The sequence below is a fragment of the Nelumbo nucifera genome, chromosome 3, assembly GCF_055504915.1.
Source record: "Nelumbo nucifera cultivar China Antique chromosome 3, China Antique-T2T, whole genome shotgun sequence".
Classification (NCBI taxonomy): domain Eukaryota; kingdom Viridiplantae; phylum Streptophyta; class Magnoliopsida; order Proteales; family Nelumbonaceae; genus Nelumbo; species Nelumbo nucifera.
The window spans coordinates 11,365,722-11,386,035 of NC_142651.1; the positions used below are offsets into that span (position 1 = coordinate 11,365,722).

The 20,314-nt window shown below is 44.0% G+C and overlaps 1 pseudogene across 1 annotated transcript; it reads right to left on the reverse strand.

Annotated features, from left to right (window-relative positions):
- Positions 1-3,469: 3,469 nt before the first annotated feature.
- On the reverse strand, positions 3,470-8,332 carry LOC104595910 (ferredoxin-thioredoxin reductase catalytic chain, chloroplastic-like; annotated as a pseudogene). Its single transcript, XR_016084746.1, has 6 exons — positions 8,077-8,332; positions 7,261-7,373; positions 6,103-6,152; positions 5,943-6,013; positions 3,979-4,039; positions 3,470-3,741 (listed from the first exon to the last, which is right to left on the reverse strand). The product of XR_016084746.1 is annotated as a ferredoxin-thioredoxin reductase catalytic chain, chloroplastic-like (transcript).
- Between the last annotated feature and the right edge of the window lie 11,982 nt (positions 8,333-20,314).

Consider the following 20,314-nt stretch of genomic DNA (forward strand, 5'->3'; position numbering starts at 1 on the left):
TACTACATGCTTCCCATTTTAAAACTAAAGTGTTTTTTTTTTAAATGGTGTGACAGTTTGCTATTGATCTGATAAGAAAATTGGTATTTTCACTTTGTCTACGCCATCCAACAAAAACAACTTCTCAACTTTATTGGAAGAGTTTTATGATCCCAACAGAAGAGTTGATAATGACTAATTTGGTCAAGTGTTCAAGTGTCAACAAATGTGGACAGGACAAGGCTATCAAATGCTGCTTGTGGGTCACCACTCATCAAGCTCAGTGGGCTCATATCTGATTCCTTGAAATAAAAATCTATCAGCTGGTTATTGTGGAACTAATGCAGAGCAGGTGTAAATTGAGTAAATCAATAAATTATGATGAGGAAATTCTAAGGATCTATTTAGTTCATAGTTAGAATTGGAATAGGGGGGGGGGGATGACTGTTCTCTCAATGGGACAATGCCATTCCCCCAGAAATGGAAATCGAATTTCGATTCCACTCAATCAAACAGTTGGAATCGAAACGACTATTCCATTTCTAAATCCGGACCCTTATTCCCACGATCCAAATGGACCCTAAGTATACATAGCGTGGATTTGGATTGTTGCATCTTGCAACAAATATTACAATGCATTTGAGGGGCACAACACTTAAAATGCCAACTAAGGTTATGTTTAGGGGGCGTTCTTTTTTTGGATTTTGAGAGGAGGGAAAGTTGGTCAATGGGATTTTGGTTCTTATTGACCAAGTATCCCATGTTCTTTTTTTCAGATTTATGTGGGGACCAGGGAAAGTTTATTTTCCTAGGTATCCCTTACCCGAGTAAGTGATACCCATCTCCTAGGTGGATAAATAACTTTTGCACGTAGGGGGAAAGTTGCCAATACTTGAATGGAACAAAATGCCCCTTTTAGTAATGGATTTTTTATGGTTAAAATGATCATTGCCTTATTTACATGAGAAATAAAAGAACATGGGTAAATGCACTAAACTGGGTAAGTGTTTCCTAAGAAAAACTTGATCAAGTAAATGCATTTACCTGGGTAAGTAACTTATTGAAAAGCGAACGGGGTCTTAGTGTTATCATCACTTCTACTTACAACGTTTTAGGTTGGTCAAGCCAAATATTATGAGAATACTACTTCAAATGCTATGAGTTATCAATACAACATTTGGTACATTGATTTTTTTATGAAACACCAAATATGATGTTTCTACCATAAATGCCAACATCCAATCTAATGCATATATATTTTTTGGTGGAAGAAGTTATCTGATGTAATGTAATATTACAATTTCTCAAAAATTTGTATTGATAAGCTCCAAAGTTCCTAAGAGAAACAACAATGATACCAAATACAACCTAAAGCGTTCCCCTTCATTATCTAGGCATCCAAATAATAAATTTTCACAGTCAATGAAAAGATTATTAACCTTGTGCATAAAGTTTTCCATGAATTTCCACGTATATCAAGACTCCCTTGAATCTTCTCTTGCATTTCTACTAAGATTTCTTCCGTCAACTAGGTGAGGTGAATAGGGCTTGCCTGCTTCCGCGAACAACTTTCCTCTCTTTAAACGGGTGGGTTCATTTGGCTGGTAGACTCCACTGAAAACGGTAGACACAACACATCAGAATAGCAGATAACTTTCACTTTCACTTATTCAGATGAGCGTGATGGGAAGGTCTTTGGCCTCTTGCTTATACAATCAGGATGGTATCACAATTTTCTACTTTTGGTATTTCAAAGAAATCTCAATTTAGTATGTATTTGGTTTGTGAGCGTTTATCTTGGGGTGCTTATTGCTTTAAACGTTTATTGTTTAGTTGATCATAACTTTAAACATTTCTTACTTTCTAAGTAAAAATGCAAGGATTTGACGTTTTCCTAAATGTCTCATGCACACAAGTCTAAGCATTTATGTTTTTTAGTAGTTATTTAATAAACATTAAAATTAAATAGTGGTTTCCTACACAATAAAAGCCAACACTCGTATGGCAGCATTTTTTCGATAAACACCCACAGAACCAAATATAGCTTTAATTATTTATTGGAAAATTCTTACAAATAAAATTCATCACAGAGAATTTGTATGTATTCCATTAGTGACTAGACAACCCATGAGTTTTTATTACAACTAGGGATTTAATAAACTAAACGTATACCCAAGATGGACATTCTCTCTACTTATCATTAAAAATCATACGTTCTAATAATACCTTAGAATGAAAATTATTTTGTATGAGCTACGGTTTAAAGCAACCATGACTTCGTGTTAATTAATAACTCAACCAACATCCCAACAACTATGATATTCTCTTGTGGATATTCGTTTCTTATCCTTCTTCTTTCATGCCCGAGGGCTTAAAAATCAAACTAAAGCCCCGTCACGTAAATAATAGGTCCGAAATAAAATAAGTACCTCTTTACTTTAGTCGCATCCTACCCAATCAAATTCAAAGAACATGATTACCTAACATGGAATATCTACTTAATGGTTTCCACATGGAAACAGAGGAGGTGGGTGAGGGGTGTAAGTTGGACAAGGCTGGGTTGAGCATTTGCTTTAAATTTGATGGGCTAGCCCAAGGGCGAGGAACCGAACCGATTATTAATGGGTTCCACATTGGTAGGTGATAGCCCTAGAATCGTTTCATTTATTAATCGGGTCAGACCCGATTATACGTGACCACACTTGAGAGTTGAGAGCTATAATTACCTATGTTAATAATAATTTAAAATTACAACAAAACTAAATTGCCTTTATATATTATTAATTATTTAATTGATAATCAATCCTGACCCAATTATTGATCAGAACAAAACCACAGAACCAAAACTAACCTTAATCAGTTCTGTCAGACCTGATTCATTGACAGCCCTATAAATTATTCTAAGTTCTAATCACCATCGTCTGCACTTTTCGCCATTTGTCCTTGGTCTAGGCAGAAGATAGAGATACATGCATTTTTTTTGTTTTCATTTGTTTTTGAAATCACTATATTAATAAAAAAACAAAAACAAAAACATGTATTTGAACTCTATTTTTGTTTTAAAAGAAAAAACTAAGTTGATTTTATTCGAAAAAGCAATACATGTTTTTAAAACCAATAAGATATTGTTTTTAAAAACAAACAAAATTTTTAGTATAAAAATTATAATGATCTATGGAATATGATGTTGAATAATCAAATGAAAACATGTAGAAACCGTTCAAGAGAATGTTTTTGGTTTCGGCTTAGTTGTGAGATTCCAGAAATCGTTCAGGAAGGGTGAAGGAGGACAACCTCATAATAATGATTGGGATTCACATAGGCTCTATTACGGAGGAAACACTGTTAAACAAAGTGTCCAAATGGTGATCCATTGGTGTCTTTGACTGCAAAATTTATTTAGTTCGCCAAAAAGCCTGGTGAGGGGTGAGAAGGGTCAATCTGAGCCTGAGTTAGGGCGTTTCTGTCAAACCATGAAACTGGTCCAAAGTGCACAAAACCAAATAAATCAATCTTTTTTAATTTCGACTTATCATAAAACCCTTTACTCAATTTAATTCTGATCAGGCCAGACCTGACTGTACAAAAAGCACACCCCATGAGGAAAGAAAGGGTAAGATGAAAAAAGGGGTACATGAAACTGGTTACCAATCAGGATATAAACATACATACAAGTGAGCATATGCTCAACCTCAAGCTGATCTAATAAACCAACGGTTACACATTTGCGGTTGTTTCCCTGATTTCTTCCAAGGAAATGGTCTGCAAAGCAAGAACTTTGTGCAATCAACAACTTATCAATGGTAGTTTTCTGATTTATGCACTAGTCAAAGGAAAATGAGAGATATCCAACCTTTGGCAGATACCAGGGAAAGAAAACCTTAGGCAGATATTTCAACAAGAACCTATATTTCAAACTACAGAAATAAAAAAGAACGCATAACAGTCACCGTCATTCTAGCGCATATGATGTTGGTTGGTGTAACCAAGAGGATTTGCCTGTTCTTTTCCAGCAAAGTCATTATCAGGTGTTAGGAATAGCATGCAATGACACTCCTTCCTGTCAAAAAGAAATTCAGGTGAGATATGCAGACTGGATCAAATGATTATAGTGCTACAACTGAGGCAAAAAAAAGATACATTTTCATTGAGCCAAGCAACTCAAAATTCATAGAGACAACTGTACCGACTTTTCAAATATAGATTTTGAAACCCATTACCTTTTGAAACGAATGATTCACTCAGACAAATTTCAATTATTCCATTCTACAAGGACCTCTTTTTCACCATTAATTTGACATTCAAATCTAATCCAAATATTCCTTTAGTTTAAATTGTGCTGATAACATGGAAAGACATGAAGAGTGCAAGTACGGCAAAAGAAGTGAGATATACATAACCTACGGTGCCTTGAAAGTCAAAAATTAGTAATATATCTAACAAGGCATCTTGGAAAGTTAAACTAATAATGTGGGAATGTATAGGATAACAAACTTGTAATATATATAATAATGAGATAAAATCAACCCAAGTTTTTTTTCTTCTGGTCAAAAGCTATTTCAATGTCTCCAATGCAACCAAAGAATCTTTAGGTATCCAAAAATACCCATACACAAAACATCCCCAACATCTGCCTACAACAACAGCAAGACCCACGCATAAAACAGTTATCCACAAGCTCTTGGCCTCTTGCCATGTTGAAGTGCTTAAAAGTTAAAACTCTGGAGAATACTCTCCTTTTACTTAAGTGACTCTTAGGCTACATTTGGTTTGAAAGAAAAGGTAGGGATTTTCCTACTGGCCATTATCGTTTAACAACTTTGCTGATTACCACAATGTTGTTATCCACATATACAGAGCTAAGCCATTCTCCTTATAAGCATGTTCCTTAAAGTATGCTTTTAGTGCAACAATATTATAAATTTATAAGCATGCTAGTACTTGAACCGACTGATTTCCTGCCTTTCTGGAAGAAGAAAAATGTTCACTTCACTTTTATGCTTAAGGTCAGTTATTATAGAATGATCAGAATTCCAAGACCAAGTGCTAAAAAATGCAGACACCCCTTTAGAAAATAAGCACTTGGAGCTTTCTTTGAGATGTAAATGACCTTTCCAAGTTTCATGTGGTACTTTTTTCTAATTAATTACAACAGTAGGTTTTGGCATGTAAAGTCTAATAGATTTTTTAACAGGTAACAACAAAGGGATTATGTTGTGAGAGGATATGCTGAAGCTGAACATATACATAAATGTATATGTATGTATATACACACATGAAGCATAAGCATAAATGATAAATCAAAGTTAACCATGATTAAACTAAATGCTGACCTCAAATTTATATTAAGAACACTGCTCTGCTTGTAAGTTACAATGTTACATTATGAGAAAGGCTTGCCAATTTATTTTGTCAAGAATTCAAGGTTGATAATATAGAATGACTCGTATTGGAAAACTTTCAGCAAGTCTAAAATTAATATTTAAAAACCAATTCAGAAGTCAAACCAAAAAGGAGCTGCCTGCTGACACCATACATGTGTAGTAATATATAGAAATTAGGTAAAAAGCATATGTGCATCTGCATTATCATTATTCAATAATTATATAGATGCATCTCATCTCATTCTGATTCTAACTTCTTTCCCTCTCCCACTTTGCATTCCTTCTTCCTTCCCTCAAAATGATAATGGCAAATCATCCTAGATATTTTCTTCCCTGGTCAAACAGTCCAAGCATCTTGGCTGGCCAAGGTTTTAGAATGTTCACAAAAATCTAATACTGTTTTTAGTCTTAAATGCAAATGAGTCTAAAGTAAGTTTGTATATATGTTTTTGAAAAGGCTGATTACATCAAGAAGGGTTGGATGGTAAAGAACTTTATGCTCTTCCATTATCTCATATTCTCAAGTAAGTTTATGGTCTACAAAGAAAAAATCCAGGATGTAGGAGAAGGTATATCTACCTTTCCCTCATTGGAACACATGGACAATTCCAAAACCCTTCCCTACCTCCGCAGCCTTGTCATCATAATGCCTGCAACACAAATAGTTGATTGAACATAGAAGCTATTTTCAATAGACAGGGAAAAGTTCTGCTCAAGCATGGTCAGTTAGAATGTTTACCTACAAGGGCAAAGTGGGGCACCTAGTGAATCTTTATGATCTGCCAATCCCTGTGAAAGTTCCAAAATAAATTGCTTTAATAAATAAAAGTACTCAATTAATCGGTTACACCTTTAATGAATACAGGGCAAAAAACAATACTGAATATGAATTTCCAAATACAGTTTGTGGGTTTTGAATACTACATAGAATCACTTTCAGAATGGAATCCATTTGACCTTACTCCTTGTTGAGACTGATAACAAAAATCTAACTCGTTAAATAGTAAAAGTTGCAACTAATTCCTTTTTCATTATTCAGCTGACTAGGCCGTGTATAAAATCAACTAGAACTATAACTAATCACTAATCAGATTGTTCAAGAATATCCCCAGTGGGACAGTTTTTACATATGTGCCATATGCAATACAGAAGCTAATTTTGTCAATTAGAAAGATCAAATACCTCCCAAGTACAAATTGATTAAAAAAGAATAAAAGAGCTCCCAAGTAATTAATATCATGGTCGCTAGAGAAAACTTTGAATCATCAAATGCACTTAATTTACTGAAAAAATAACAGTTCTGCACCAAAAATCAGTGCAAAGTTATCTCAAACAATGAAAAGAGTTTAGATTTAGAGAGAAGCTCACAATATCAGTAGCAAATTTCAATAATCTAAAGCCCTTTTTCCTTTTTGAATTCTTGTATTCATGACCAATCAATTCCATCCCAAAGTTCTGGAAACAACTGTGAATTATGCTCTACCTCTTTTCACACTAGTTGATAAGGCTTAACTGCTAAACTTTCTTTTGCCAGTAAACTTAGAGGGTGTTTGACAACATGGTTGGTTTTGTTTTGGAAAACAAAAACAACTGCCACATCAGCAAAATTGTATTGTTTTTGCTGATATTGCAGCTGGTTTTCTTTCAAAAACAAAAACAATCATGTTATCGAACACCCCCTTAGTTTCTAGTGATAACTGATAAGGATAACTGGAATAGAAGATCAAAAGCAATCAGAGTATAAAAATGTAGCTAATAGGGAAGGTACATCATTCTTCTAAAAATAAGCATGAACAAAGAGTTACAGAGACCTTATTCATTTGAAGCATTGCTGACATATTAAAAGAATTTGATCTCATCACTCTGAAATGTACCACTGGTAAGCACTTCCACAAACCTTGATAACAACAGAAGTGACTCCTTTATCAACACAGAAATATGTTCCTGATTTGCGAGCATACTGCTCTGAGAACTTCCTCATTATTTCTACAGATTTCTCAGAGGGCTCCACTGCAAAAATAAACAAAACATCACGTTGCAACATACATATTTACACAATAACTAAGATTTGATTTCAGATTAAAAAAAAGGAAAAGGTTGCAATGTGACAAAAAGCTTAGACAGTCTTCCATGTGTCAAAACTATATAAGATCATAACATATTGTTTGATTTACAGAAATTTTACCCACTAGGCTACTTTCACATGACCTATTCTTCCCCCTGAGCTTAAGTTGTAGAGCAAGTTTCAGAAATAAGCGACATTTCCTTTTCCAGTTTCAAGGACCATCATATATAGAAGTTTCCAAAGTTTTCTTCATTGAAGGTCCTTTCGATTAATCTTTGGGAAAGATATCAATTTCTTCTCCTTGTTTGTTTAGATAACCCAACAAGGCCATAACCTTTAGCTGAAAAGAGCCTTTGTGTTTCTTCCAAAACACCCATTGTAAATCCTATATCTTCCACCTTAATACTACACTGCGTTCAAAACAAGGAACTATTGCATTTTCTTCCAAACCCGCGTCAATTAATGTGTTTTAGAGAAAAACAGGTGAACTATTGCTTTTTTCCTCTAACAACACGTTTTCCTGCTCGATTCGATTGAGAAAAATTGGCGCGGGTGAAGCAATGAGTGGTTCGAACCAATAAAAGAAAAAAAATCAGAGTAAGATGAAAAAGATAAGTAAAGCAGAGAAATCCTCGATCGGTTCTTTACCTTTCGCTCGGATTACATGGCGGAAACGATATCTTGGTTTTGTGAAGCTCGGCGTGCCAGGGCTGTAAAGGGACGCTTGAAGATTCATGGCGACTTCAACCACAACTACCCACTCTGTCTCGTTTCTCTGTGACTCCGCTCTCCGGCTCTCCGGGCCTGAAATTAAGAGGGAAAACCAAGAAGATTATTAAGGCCAAGAGTCAGGAGTCAGGACACGCGCGCCACTCGTTTTCTGGGATAGCAACTCGCCCAACGCCCACCGACTTACCCAATGCCGAGCCGTCCGTATATGCTGCACACTGATTTTGTGTAGAGAGTGCTGTATTTTCAATCAGAACCAGACAACTGGACAACAAGTTGTGTGCAACAAATCCAAATTTATTTAGAACCTTCTCTAAATCCCTCTTAAATTCTAAAAGGTGATCTTACCTCTAAATAATTTTGCATCAAATTAAGAGTTTATTTAGGCAATATTGTCTTTCAACAATTTTGTTACCAAGTATAAAACAATTTTGTTATCAACAATTAGTAATATTCTATAACATATATTTAATAATAATATATGTATTTAATTTATAATAGATATTGTTAATATATTGATTATGTAAGTTATGCATAAAATACTATTTAGGCTGAAATTCCAATAGGAAGCACTACATGTGTTATTTGAAAAAGAAAAGTATATGATTTCCAAGAAGATCAGAATCAAGAGAGGACCAACCTTTGTTCAAAAAAATTGAAGGAATGCCATTTTCCTATAACTATTTTTCAGTTTTTTTGGATACATTTACTTGTTATAGCATTTCGCATTTAACATACAGTTTAAATGCCAAAAAATAAGGATCAGATATAAGTAGATGCAAATTTGATTTATTTGTATCAAATTCGAATTGGAGTTGGATCTTATGCAATGGATTTATGTTGAATTTGAATAAAATTTGTATATTGAATAGTATAAATAAATCAAATTAAAAATAATCAAAATATTATATATAGTATTAATACAATGAACCAAAAATGACTTCAATATTATATTTTATGAACAAAAATAACTGAAAATCACTTTGTATGAAATTTGAACTTAAGAAATTTAGCTTATTTTTTTGGTACCATTGCCATTTTTATGGGTAAGGTTTTATGTTGATCAATACAAATTTTATAAGAATATATATTTTTTTTCACCACAAATGCTTTATTTATAAGAATATATATTTTATAAGAGTTATCAATACAACATTCGCTGCTTGTTTAGGAACGTTACATTTAGCATTTCTAGTCTAAATGCCAACACTGAAGCTGATGGTGCGCAATTCGGCGGGTCCTAGCTGTCAAAGATCTTGCCTCGGGCTGGAGCAGAAGGTGCCTGAAATGAAGGGGAAAGAGAGTAATCTCCGAGGAAGAATCCGGTGAGTATGCTCCGAAGCTCAAGTTAGTATTTCCTCAAAGGCAAGATGAAACCAGATGGCGCAAAGTTCACATACCTCTCTTCTTGGGGGAAGGGGGCCTTTTATAACCACTTCGCGCACTCACTCCTAAGCTTCTGTCAGGTCGGGTATGATTACCCCTGCGCTTTTGCTAGTTCGGGTGTCATCACCTCTACTGGGACAGAACCGCCACTGCTCGGGTATGATTACCCCTGCGCTTTTGCTAGTTCGGGTGTCATCACCTCTGTTGGGACAGAACCGCCACTGCTCGGGTATGATTACCCCTGCGCTTCTGCCAGTTCGGGTGTCATCACCTCTGCTGGGGCAGAACCGCCACTGCTCTCTTTGTAACTGGAGATGGTGGTGGTAGGTGGCGGTGGCAGGTGGCCGTTGAAGTGCGGCTGTCAGACGTCGGATCCCAAGTCAGTCAGGTGCGCCGCCTCAGGATACGGACTCCTTCGGTGTCAGGTACGGTACGGTTGTTCAGTTCGGCGTCCTGGAGGCGAAGTGCTGGAGTGGTGTGCGAGGTGAAGTCTTGAGTTCGGATGGAGGTGTGGCCCAAACTACCATGGGGCGGGCCAGTTTGGGTTGTTTTGTAAGGCTCGGGGTCTAAGGGAGAGCTCGGGCTCCTTGCGGGGAGTTTGGGCTCCTTGTAGGGAGTTCGGACCGCTGGTTCCTCCCTTCGGAGCCCGCGCCTTGGGCGTGCTGTTGTGTCGAGCTGTTGCCTTTGCCACATGTTGAGTGGTTACGAGGTCGGGCCAAATCTTCCTTCATCAATTGCCCCCCACTCCTCGCGCAAAGGGACTTGCCCTGGCACGGGGAGTTCGCGAGGTGGCGGGTGGATTTGTCCCGCACTTCGAACTAGCTTTGACTGATAGCGCGAAGTGCACGTTCGTTAGGATCTTTCTGGATTTCTCGAGCGCCAAAAAGTCGAGAAACGCGCCAATCCGTCTATAAATGCTGACAGATGTGACAGCGCGCGTTTTTTCAAAATTCAAAAAAGCGCGCCGCTGGGAGTTGTGACAGCGGACGTCTTTTTAAATTTGAAAAAACGCGCCGCTGCCGCCTTTAATGCGGGGAGACGTGCGCTGGCGCTTTTTCAGTTTCAAAAGACGTGCGGCCAGTCACGTCTCGGTCTCAGGAGACGTGCAGTCAGCGCGACTGCGGGCCGTTGGATTTGCTTTGATCATGACCATTGATTTTTGGTTACTGTGGGTATAAATAGTGGGGGACCCCAGTCGCTTTGTCACTCTTGTGTTTTGCTTCTTGAGTTCGCGTCAAAGTCTTTAGCTCGCGTCCAAGTTTCCATAGTCTGTTTGCCTTCTTTCTGGGTGAGTCTACTTTCTTCCTGATCCTTCTCCTCCCGATGTCTAGCTCGGATAGCTCAGACAGTTCTTCGAGTGGGTCAGATGCAGGTTCTACGAACCGAGATGCATCCCCCGACAACCCTAGTGAACCCGAGGTAGAGCTCGAGGAAGAGTTTGAACCCATAGGCCGAATCGCCTCGGGTAGCTTAGCGTCCTCCTCCCGTCGAGGTCTGACGTTAGACAAGTTTGGGCCCTCGACCATGACGCCTGAGGGGCTTCACTCCCTTATTACCCAGTTTAACTTGCTTAGGGAGTACACCTATTTTATACCCTCGGGCAGTTTCCCTTGGGAACACGGTCCTGATGAGATCGTGATATTCCGGAAGCAGCTCGCTGCTGGGTTGCGCCTGCCTTTCCACCCCCTTATTGTCGAGGTCATGAACCACTTCGGCGTTACTGTTGGCCAGCTTCACCCGAATTCTATTCGTAACTTGGTGGGGACAATCTCCCTATTTTGCGAACAGATCTTGCCCTTAGACTTGGAGAATTTTTCTTCCATTCTGATGCTTAAGAAGCAAGCGGGTCCCCTTCCCGGGCGTAGGCAGACGTATTACCTGTCTCCTCGCCCGGGGTTTAAGCTCTTACACGATCTTCACAACAAGGTCCCGGCGTGGAAACGGGACTACTTCGGGGTGCAAAGTGCATTGGGGTGGCCGTTCCAAACCGGGTGGGGGATGGCTACCTCTGATGCCGGTGTTACGCTTGATAGGGAGACGGCGAAGGGCCTCCGGGAATGGGCACGTCTTGGGCTAAAATGCCACCATTATCTGACGGAGGCTAAGCTCGTCGAGGCCGGTCTGAGTTCGGGTAGGTTCCTTACTCAGAGGCTTGCCTTTTGTTTTGTTCTATTTTTTCATTTTCCTGATGCCGAGCTCTTTTTGCAGGTGTGATGGACTCAGAGAAGACTCGTGGTGGGAACCTGTTTCACGCCATGAAGAGGAGGAAGCGAGTCGCCAAATGAACTCGTGCCGAGCTGCCCCGAGATCCGGAGCCCGAGGCACCGGAATACCCGTCAGTGGATCCGTCCAGGGAGCCCGAGATGGCCCCTCCAGTACAGGAAGCGGCAGGGGCCCCTTATGCCGAGGCTACTTACACAGGGGCTCCTGCTTACTCCGAGTCTGCTTATACGCGAGCTGGGCCTTCAAGCTCGGGAGCCCACGGCGAGTTCAGGAGCGTGTTGTCGCCGAACCACGCTCTTCAGAAGAGTAGGGAGGCCATTTATCCTGAGGAGGTCGCGGCATGGACCGAGCTTCCTTTGAACCAGGTAGCTTGCTGTGCTGCCACTCATGCCATGGTGGTAAGTCAGCAATTTCTTGTCGGGCTCTTTGCTTTTATCTTTCTTGCTATCGTTCTTCTGATCATTTGTTATTTTTCCTTTTGGTAGGTGAATTCTTCTATCCATGCCTTGGCGGCCCAAGTGAAAAGGAGCTCGAGGCAGGCGCGAGCTGCCGAAGAGGCTTCCCGTGCTGCCGAGGCGGCTTCTCGAGCTGCCCAGGCTGGCGAGGTCTTGGAGAGATACCGAGGCCATGGGAGTTGTGGTGAAGCATATGGCGGACCTGAGGCTGGATTTGCAGCATCAGGTTGAATACCTTCAAGAGGATATTAGGGAGAGGATGCAGATCTTTTCTCAAGGCATCGAGGATGCCAAGAAGAAGGCCGTCGATGAATATATCGCCTCGTCGCGCTTTGATGACCTGATGGTAGGCTCGTATAGAAGGGGCTTTAAACTAAGCCGGTGGATGATCTAGAATACGTACCCCGAGCTTGATATTAGTGCTATAACCACTTCGTGCATTACTCAGGAGATGACCAATGCTACAGACGGTGAACCGGACTCTGAGGACGAGGCAGGTCCTTCGGGTGTTGTTGAAGTGGCTTTTGATGATGACGAAGTGCCTCCGGGCCTGTGAGCTCGATATGTATATATATATCACAGGCCCGGAGGCACTTCGTCATCATCAAAAGCCACTTCAACAACACCCGCTGTGAGCTCGATATGTATATATATATATATATTGGAAATGTACACTCCCTTATTTTGCAATGAAATGACTTTCTTTTGGTTAAGTGTTGGTTGCTCTTTCTCCTGAACTGACCGTATTTGCCGAGCTGACCATATGCCCGATCTATTTTTTGCCTGGATTACTGCACTTGCGCGGCCTGTTTTGGTGTTAATACTTACCCTCTGAGATGTCGATGCCCCTATTAGTTCGTTGTCAGCACTTTGCCTGAGCCTTTGGTTGGCACTTTTTGCCTTTGCTTGCCTATACCGAGGTTCTTTGTTAGCTCGGCATCATAGCCCTTAGGCTCTGGTAGCGACTTTGTCCACTTCGCTTGGTGGTCTATAGGTAGTATCGCCATAAGTTAACGACGTTCCACGCTCGGGGTACTTGTTTGCCCTCTAAGGTTTCGAGCTCGTATGCCCCCCCGAGCGCTCTCTTTACTCTGTAGGGCCCTTCCCAATTTGGTTCAAGTTTGCCCACGCCGGGCTCGGGTGCCATGATCTTACGGAGAACCTGGTCGCCGACGCGGAAGTTCTGCTTCTTTACTATGGCATTGTAGTACCGAGCTACTCTTTGCTGGTAAGCTGCTGTCCGGATGTACGCGAGGTCTCTTACCTCGTCTAGTAGGTTGAGGTTGGTACGTAACTCGTCTCCGTTTGTCTGATCGTCATATGCTTCTAGTTGCAGTGTAGGTACTTCGATCTTCGCCGGGATTACCGCTTTAGTGCCATAGGTGAGGTTAAAGGAGGTCTCTCCCGTGGCGGTTTTTTCCGTAGTTCGGTGATCCCATAGAACATTTGGTAGCTCGTTCGCCCACAACCCTTTAGCTCGGTCTAGTCGCGCTTTCAGTCCGTGGAGGATAGCTCTGTTCATTACTTCTGTCTGACCGTTTGCCTGCGGGTGTGCGACCGATGTGAAGTTCTGCCGAATTCCCATATCTTGGCACCATTCCTGAAACTTGATATTCTCGAACTGCTTGCCATTGTCGGAGATCAGTACCCGACACTTGTCGCATTTCCTGACGAGCTCGACGGCCTCTGCCTTCATCGTTGGCCAGTAGTACCCTTGTCGAAGTGCCTTTTGGGCGAGGGCCTTGCCCCCCAAGTGTTCGCCGGATAGACCTTCATGAGTGTCGCGGAGTACGAGCTCGACTTCGGCAGGTCGCAAGCAATGCAGGTAGGGGAGCGTGTAGGACCGTCGGTACAACCGTTCGTCTATTATGACGTATTTGGCTGCCTGGCGCTACACCCTCCTAGCTGCATTGCGGTCCACAGGGAGGGTTCCATCTAGCAAGAAGCTCGCGAGTGGGTCGATCCATCTCGGCTCTGCTTCAAGGACGGGAGCGACCTCCTCTGCCCTATCGAGAATGCTAGGCCGAGGTAAGTCCTCTATGTACACGGTTCTCATGGTGTTGTGACTCGTGCTGGCTAACCGGGACAGGGCATCGGCCTCAGTGTTCTCTGACCTCGGTATTTGCTTGATGAAGTGTGACTGGAAGTTGAGCAGAGCTTCCTTTACTTTTGCCAAGTAAGCGATCATAGTCAGCTCGCGTGCTTCGTATTCACCCGCAACCTGGTTGACCACAAGCTGGGAATCGCTGCAGATAACTATATGTTTTGCTCTTACCTTTTGTGCTAGGTTCAACCCGGCTATCAATGCCTCATACTCCGCCTCATTGTTGGATGCCGCGAACTCAAAGCGTAGTACGTATTCCAATTTCGTGCCACCCGGGCCGCGCAACACTATTCCAGCCCCACTGCCTTGCTGGTTCGAGGAGCCATCTACGTGAAGGATCCAGGGCTCCTCATCCCAGTTCGCGTTTGGCCTAACCAGGAGAGATGCCACACTGGCTGCTACTTCATGGGGTTCAGACTCTATTGGCTTGGGAGCTCCGGGCTCACCCGAACTGGGGATCTCGGGCTCAACCGGCCTAGGGACTTCGACGCTGAACGTGCACTCGGCGATAAAATCTGCTAAGGCTTGGGCCTTAATAGCAGTTCGTGGCTTATATTGGAGGTCGTATTCACTGAGCTCGATGGCCCACTTCGTCAGCCGATCGGAAACCTCGGGCTTGAGTAAGACTTGCCTCAGAGGTTTGTCAGTCAAGACGATGACAGTGTGAGCCTGGAAATATGGGCGGAGTTTCCGAGCTGCAATTGCCAGTGCGTATGCTAGCTTTTCTATCTGCGGGTATCTTGTCTCTGCTCCCTGCAAAATTTTACTAACATAATAGATGGGTCGTTGGACCCGATCTACTTCTTTTATTAGTACCGAACTGACCACCTCGTCGCTTGCCGAGAGGTACAGTTCTAAGACCTCGCCCTCCTCGGGCCTGGTTAAGATCGGCACACTAGCGAAGTAGTTTTTTAGCTCGTCAAACGCGAGCTGGTAGTCTCGGGTCCATTCGAACCCTTTGCCTTTGATTGCTTTAAAGAAAGGCAGACTGCGGTCTGCCGATTTGGACATGAAGCGGCTCAGAGCGGCTATGCGGCCGTTTAGCCTCTAAACCTCTTTTACTTTTCAGGGTGGTCTCATATCTAAGATGACCTTTATCTTGTCCGGGTTGGCCTCAATGCCGCGCCGATTGACGATGTACCCTAGGAACTTACCCGATGTGACACCGAAGACACACTTGTTTGGGTTTAGTTTCATGCTAAATTGACGCAGAATTTGGAAGACAGAATCTAAGTCTTGTATTAATTCCTGTGAAAACTGTGTTTTCGTGCCAATTAAGGGTCGAAACAACTTATTCACAAGTCTTTGGAAGGTCGCCCCAGCATTCTTCAGTCCGAAGGGCATGACCTTGTAGCAGTACAGGCCGAACTCGGTTATGAAGGTGGTTTTTTCCTCATCGGACTGGTCCATCCTGACTTGGTTGTAGCCCGAGTAGGCGTCCAAGAAGCTTAGCAACTCATGTCTCGAGGTCGCGTCCACTAGGCGATCTATTCTGGGGAGGGGAAAGCAGTCTTTCAGGCAAGCTCGGTTCAGGTCGGTGTAGTCGACGCACATGCGCTACATGTCGTTTGCCTTTTTCACCATCACTGAGTTGGCTACCCAGCTCGGGTAATGAACTTCCCTTATGAAGTCTGCTGCGAGGAGCTTTTCGACCTCCTCGTCGACCGCCCTCCAGCGTTCCGGGACTAAGTTGCGTTTCTTCTGTCTAATGGGTCTGACTACAGGGTCAGTATTAAGTTTGTAAGTTATAAGGCTGGGGTCAATACCGGGCATATCGACCGTGGACCATGCAAAAATATCTAAATTTTGAAGTAAGAAACTCACCAGTTCGGTTCGTAGAGGTTCCTAGATGGAAGCACCGATCTGTAGCGTCCGAGCTGGGTCCGCAGCCGAAGTTGGGATCGCGACCGTTTCTTTTGTGGGCACAGCTCGTTCTTCGCCTTGCTCCGTAGGCCGCTCCAGTTCGAGATCGTCGGCTACCTTGGTTTTTCCCTTCAGGGCGGCAACATAACACTTGCGGGACTCGAGCTAGTCGCCCTGCGCTACCCCCACACCGAAGTCTGTAGGGAACTTCATTGCCAAATAGTAGGTGGAGACCACTGCCCGCAGGACATGCGTGATTGGCCGCCCTATTATGGCATTGTATGGGGAGGGGGTCGCGACCACCAGGAAATCGTGGTTGAGTCTCACCGCACAAGGCCATGTGCCGACTTCTACAGGTACTGTTATTTTCCCGAGGGGCCTGACTTCCTCTCCGTTGAAGCCCACCAGAGGAGTGTTCGCGGGCTTCAACTCGCTTTTCTGCAGCTGAAGCTGGTAAAATGCTGACTTGAAGAGGATGTCCGTCGAGCTGCCTGAATCCACAAGTATGCGCCTGACTTCGAAGTCGCTGATCCTTAGTTTTATGACAAGCGCGTCATCGTGGGGGTAGTGGACCCCTCGCGCGTCGTCTTCCGTGAAGAAAATTGGTTCTTCCGTCTTCGGCCTCTTTGGAGGGTTCTGTTCTTCTTGGGCCGCTTCGCGAACTGACGTCCGGGCCGCTGCCGAAGTACAACCTACTACCATCGAGCCTCCCACTATCACATGAATGGTTCCCCGAACTGGCCTCTCTTCCAGAGGTTGTCGTTGCAACGGTTCGGCTGGCCTGCTGCTGAATTCTGGGGCATCCCTTCCGTGCTCCCCTTGTCGACCTGTCTTATTGTTATTATTATTATTATGCTGTACAAAATTTCTCAAGTATCCACGACGGATGAGTCCCTCTATCTCGTCTCGGAGATTACTACACCGTTCGGTACTGTGACCGTGATCTCTATGGAAAGTGCAGTACAAATTTTTATTTCTCTCGTTTGGGTTCCCTTTTAGGCGAGGTGGCAATTTTACGTATGGGGCGTCTTTGATCATCATCAAGATCTCGGTCCGCCTCGCGTTCAAGGGCGTGTAGTCCATCTGAGCTGCTAAGGGAGCTCGGAACACCTGGCTCGACTTCGTCTCCCGGACCGGGTTGGAGGGCTCGCCTTCCCTCTTCCTTTTCTCGATCCCGCTCTCGGCCCTTTGGTTGATCTCTTCCTCTGTTCTCATGAACTTATCCACGAGCTTGAGGAATTCGGCTACGGTTGCGGGCTGGCTAGCTTCCATGTGCCATTTGAACTCCTTGTGTGTTACTCCTCTCTTGGCCGCCGCGAGCTGCACCGCTGGGTCCAGTCACGGTATCTGTAGGCACGCATCATTGAACCGCTTGATGTAGCCCCGGATGGACTCTCCTTCCCTCTGGACTACTCCGAAGATGCTTTCCTCGGTTCTGGGGCACCGCTTGCTGGTAACGAAGTGTGCGGTGAAGACCTGCACGAACTGGGTCCAGCTTCTTATCGACCCGGGGGCCAGGTTCCTGTACCAAGTGCGAGCCACCCCCCTGAAGGTGGTGGTGAAGGCCACACACATGCACGATTCACTGGCCCTAGCTAGGTGCATTTGGGACTGGAAGGCATCGACGTGGTCGTTGGGGTCGAAGGACCCATCATACTTGTCCAAAGGGGGGAGCTTGAAGTCTTTGGGCATGGGGACTGAAAGGAGTTCTGATGAGAGGGGGGAAGGAACTGAGAGAATCGGGGCAGCTTTTACCTCGTCCGAGCTTGTCTCTTCTTTACCTCTGAGCTCGGGCAGGACACAGGTGGCAGTTCGGCAACTTTGCCGGCGTCTTCGTTGCTGAGTGAGCCTGGTACTGGCGCTGCTGGCCTCTGTGTTGCCGAGCTCGATGGGCCCGGACTGTTGGTAGTCTGCCGCTAGGACATTGAATCGATTCTTTGTCAGTGGGAGCTCAGACTTGGAGTGCCGAGATACTGACTTGGCGGGCGAGGTTCCCGACCCGCCGGCGAGCTGCAAGGCGGGGGTGATTTTTCTTTCCCCTTGGCCCGGGGATGAGGCCTGGTTCTTGGGGGGGTTCTAAAGTTGGGAGGCTTCTCCTCGGTGATGGCGTCCACCCTGAGGGGAGGGCTTAACTGGCTTTGGAGCAGGGTGCCGAGGTGGAAGCTGTGGTTGGTTCAGAGGCAGTTGGGGGAACTGCTGCTGATAGTGATACTGAGAGATGTGGTGCAGTACTTGGTGCTGCTGGAGCTGATGCTGCTGGAATTGTTGCATTTGGGCTTGCATCGCCCGCATGCATTGCATCAGGTCATCCAACTGGTGGCCAGGGGGACAGCAGTTGGTTCGGTAAAGGTTTTTTCGACAGGGAGAGGAAAGGGGACGTTCATGGCGGGAAGGTTTACGGGCACCACTATTCGTGGCGCGTTCAGACTGGGGATCCCATCCACCGGAAGGGAGATGGTGAACTGTCCAATGCACACCACAGGGACTTGAAGTTGTTCCCCGGTGGTGTTCATCTCCGTGCCACGTCTGACATTGCTAGAAGAAGCTATGAGTGTTGGGGTTTTTTTGGGAAAAAAGGGGTGATGAGAATTTTAGAGGGAGGCTTTTAGAAGCGTTTCCCATAGACGACGCCAATTGATGGTTCGCAATCCGGCGGGTCCTAGCTGTCAAAGATCTTGCCTCGGGCTGGAGCAGAAGGTGCCTGAAACGAAGGGGAAAGAGAGTAATCTCCGGGGAAGAACCCGGTGAGTATGCTCCGAAGCTCAAGTTAGTATTTCCTCAAAGGCAAGATGAAACCAGATGGCGCAAAGTTCACATACTTCTCTTCTTGGGGGAAGGGGGCCTTTTATAACCACTTCGCGCACTCACTCCTAAGATTCTGTCAGGTCGGGTATGATTACCCCTGCGCTTTTGCTAGTTCGGGTGTCATCACCTCTGCTGGGACAGAACCGCCACTGCTCGGGTATGATTACCCCTGTGCTTCTGCCAGTTTGGGTGTCATCACCTCTGCTGGGGCAGAACCGCCACTGCTCTCTTTGTCGGAGCCGTCTCTATAACTGGAGATGGCGGTGGCAGGTGGCCGTTGAAGTGCGGCTGTCAGACGTCGGATCCCAAGTCAGTCAGGTGCGCCGCCTCAGGATACGGACTCCTTCAGTGTCAGGTACAGTACGGTTGTTCAGTTCGGCGTCTTGGAGGCGAAGTGCTGGAGTGGTGTGCGAGGTGAAGTCTTGAGTTCGGATGGAGGTGTGGCCCGAACTGCCATGGGGCGAGCCAGTTCGGGTTGTTTTGTAAGGCTCGGGGTCTAAGGGAGAGCTCGGGCTCCTTGCGGGGAGTTCGGGCTCTTTGTTGGGAGTTCGGGCTCCTTGTAGGGAGTTTGGGCTCCTTGTAGGGAGTTCGGACCGCTGGTTCCTCCCTTCGGAGCCCACGCCTTGGGCGTACTATTGTACCGAGCTGTTGCCTTTGCCACGTATTGAGTGGTTATGAGATCGGGCCAAATCTTCCTTCATCAGAAGCTATTATCTGATGTGATGTGATAAGATAATTTATCAATAATCTGTATTGATTAATAGAAAACATTATAAGTAGAAGTGATAATAATATCAAACACAACCTTAATAAAAACACATCACTCAAATAGACTTTTCTAATAGATAGAATATAAAATTTAAATATATTGGATTGGATCGAATCAAATTGAATTATAATGGATTGGATCAAAGTAGATCTATATTTGATCCAGTTGTAAATGGATTGGATATCATCGTTAGTTAGATCGAATTTGAACTCCAACAATTGAATTAGCTGCAAAGCCCAGCCAATGTGGGGTCAAATGTTCTTGAGGACGGCAATCTGTGGCTATTCAATTGACTCATCTATTCATCATGACATTAGCTACTGTGAAGTGTGAAATCAACATCAGCTTCGATCAATCAAAAGGGGTAAAAGATTGGTCAAAGCTCTTCCCGTACAATGTTTTTCCAGCATCATAAATTTCTCCTTGAAAGAATTATCATTTCAGTTACTCTTTCACTCTAAGCCCATGGTAATGCATCATGCACATGAATCACCAAAACAGTACAGGCTGCTCCAATTAACATTTTTCATAAAAAAGGTGGAGAAAAACATC